Source organism: Tupaia chinensis, unplaced genomic scaffold (genome assembly GCF_000334495.1).
Source record: "Tupaia chinensis unplaced genomic scaffold, TupChi_1.0 Scaffold148192_1, whole genome shotgun sequence".
Taxonomy (NCBI): domain Eukaryota; kingdom Metazoa; phylum Chordata; class Mammalia; order Scandentia; family Tupaiidae; genus Tupaia; species Tupaia belangeri.
Window position 1 is genome coordinate 432080 of NW_006208042.1, and position 3314 is coordinate 435393.

Below are 3314 nucleotides of genomic sequence, written 5' to 3' on the forward strand. Positions count from 1 at the left end.
GACGGCCATGCTGCAATCCCTTCTCCTCCATTCTTCTCTTGGGATCTTGGGCACGCACGCACACGTGCCCAGTGTGAGTTTAAGCCACCAGGTCCGGGACTCAAACCGCAGTCGACCACGTGGGAGTCCAGCGACATAGCCATTACACTGACTGCTGGTCCCCACAACACAGTTTTTATATTTTACTTTTTAAAGATTTTTTTTTCTTTTTGGGTTGTTTTTGTCTAGTTATTTTTTTTCTTTTCCTTGTTCTTTTATTATTATTATTTTTAACCTTACTTTCCCACTCTGCTCTTTAGTGTCCACACACTGAATGTCTAGACAGGCCTAGGTGCACGATTAGCCAAGCAACTGAATACTTTTAGGGTCATTGAAATCCTCAACAATTATTGAACATCCTGCTTTAAGGAAGAAACTTCTTTTAATAAATCTGAACTCAGTCTCTTTCTGTGGATACCACAATGCAAACAAAACACATCAGAGGAGAGATTTTTGTCATAGAATGACCAGAAACTACCACAGACGCACAAAAAATATGAGAAGTCAAGAAAAATATCTCTCCCCTAAGTGAAAAGGACAATCCTTTATCATCCACAGACAGTAGAGTGGAACTTGTGGAAATGTCTGATAGAGAATTCAGAGTATTCATAGTGACAACACTAATCAAGATGCAAGAGCTGAGAGATAATAAACCCAGAAGATGCAGGAGAAAAGAGACAACAAGTTCCAGGAGGTGAGGAAGTTCTTGCATGATCTGAAAGAGGAAAAACACACCATAAAAAAAGAATCAAATGTAGCTGTTAGAGACGAAGGCTGAAACGCAGGAAAGCAAAACCTCCCTTGAAAGTATTAAAAGCAGATTAGTTCATGAAGAAGATCAAAACTCGAATGTCAAAGGCAAAACCTATGACCTAGAAAAAACAACCAAAAATACTGAGAAAATAACCAAAAAAAAGTGAGAATACTATATGAGAAATACTAGATGCCATTAAGTGTCCAAACATCTGAATAATTGGTATCCCAGAAGGTGAAGAAATTAATAAGGCTATTGATCATTTATTTCATGAAATCCTGGAAGAAAATTTTCCAAATCTAGAGAGAAATTCATATATCCAGAACCAAGAGATACCAAAGACCACACATAGTATCAACCCAAGAAAATCTTCTCCAAGGCACATCGTAGCCAGATTGGCAAGATCCACAGAGAAAGACAAGATACTAAAATTGGCAAGAAAGAAATGTCAGGTTACTTACAAAGGTCCTATCAGGCTAACATTGGACCGCTCATCAGAAATAATGTAAGCAAGGAAAGAATGAGAAGATACATTCAAAATGTTAAGTGAAAAAGTTCCAACCAAGAACACTACTCCTGGCAAGATTATCCTTCATATAGGAAGAAAAGATAAAAAAAAATCTTAAATAAACAAAACCTGAAAAAATTTACCAACACCGGACCAGCTCTTCAAGAAGTTCTAAAAGAAGTGCTTTACCAGTAAAAAACTAAAGACATACATAAAGAAATAAGAGAGCAAAAAGCAACCAAGAAAATGACCAACTTAATGCTAGAGATGAGAAATATCAATCATAACATTGAATGTTAACTTCTAGGATTTAAACGAAAAGATCAGACCACAGTAACACCGCAAATTCAACAGAAGATTAATTACCTAAGACTGAACCGGTGAAATAGAATTTTATGACTTTTGAGTAAAACATTACTGTCTTTTTCTTTACTATGCATCATTTCCCAATTTAAGAATTTTGCTTTCTTTTGAGCTGTTGATAGTTTCAGCAATTTGTTAAAATGTTTTTCCATAAACTTTTCTCTCTTCCTGATCCCTCTGGGATTGGAAAATATTTGGGAGTATTCTTATTTTGTGGCAAAATGGTTATTTGGATAAGTTCAGTAATACCTGTTGCCTTGACTCAGAAATTGGAAATACTCATTATTAGACAGGGCTTTGACTGAGATGTCATATCTGAAGATTAAACCAGAAAACTATGGAACTAAGGTGGATCTCAAGTAAGCCAATAGAAGCTCTTGGAAAGATGGCCTGGCCCCATAAACAGTTCTGCCTGGCAGAGGGGATTAGAGAAACTATATGAAATAATTTGTACCATAAAATAACCTAGACTTTTTCATCCCAGCATTGTAATCAGTAGAGATTGCAAAAGAGCAGCCACAACCAGAGGATTATCTTGAGGATGACTTTGAAGGAAGAAAAAGAGACTGATCTTTGCTACCAGATGGTATATCACACAATTTTTGGTAGGCAGGGCTGAATTGAGAAGGTTAATGTGTGAATCGTGTGGTGAATGTTTGTTTTTCAACAGTTTGAGTAGTCGACATGTAAATATTTTCTCAAAAATATTTTTAAAACATACTGTCTCTGTTGTTATAGTCACAAAATTATAACAAATATTTCAAACATTTTCTTTTTTTATTTTGAGAAATGTTTGCTATAATGCACGTGGACCCACCAGAAAGACAGAGAGAGACAAAGTGAGAAATCACCCCCCAGGGGGAATGGCCACACTGCAATCCCTTCTCCATTCTCCTCTCAGGATCTTGGGTATGCGGACACACGCTCCTGGTGTGAGTTTAAGCCACTGGGTCAGGATATGAACTGCGGTAGACTACCTGGGAGTCCAGTGACATAGCCATTACGCCAACTACTGGTCCCTCAAACATTTTCTTTAAAATTCAGTTTTTTTGAAATTTTGAAAGTTTTTTATTAACTGTCAAGAACTATAAAGTATGAGCAAAAATTTTTTGCTATGTAAACGTTTGTAGGAAAATGTAAAAATAAATAAATAAATGAAGAAATCTGTGTTTGTTCAGGATAAAGAAAGGTGCAATAAGAGAAACTGTACTAAGTAAAAGGTATATCTCCTATTTTTGTAAATACATCTCTTGACTGACAAGAAAAGGTTTGGTTTTGTTTTTGTTTTAATAGCCTCATATTGGGGCCAGCAAGTGGTGTGGTGGTTAAGGTGTTGGAATTCCCACATGGCCAACCACAGTTCCAGTCCCGGACCTGGCGACTTCTCTCTCTCTCTCTCTTTCTCTCTGTCTTTCTCTGGCAAAGCTCATGTGAAAAATAATAATAAATAAAGTTAAATAAAAAAAGAATAGCCTCATATTAATAGTACAAAGCCAAATAATAAGGTGTATTTGATATCATAAAATGCAGCAGGAGTCTAGAAGGAAAGAAAAAGATAGGCTAATTTGACTGGTGTAAATCAGAAGACTTCACAGAAGAGGTGGAGCTGAGCTGAGGCTGCAGGAAGGCGGCACTGACTAGTTAAGATGC

At 36.6% G+C, this 3314-nt stretch overlaps 1 protein-coding gene across 1 annotated transcript in view; it reads left to right on the plus strand.

The window, feature by feature from the left end:
• Positions 1-3314, plus strand: part of LOC102475116 (membrane-spanning 4-domains subfamily A member 12-like) — a 16250-nt gene that overhangs the window by 4834 nt on the left and 8102 nt on the right. The gene's annotated exons all lie outside the window — the stretch shown is intronic.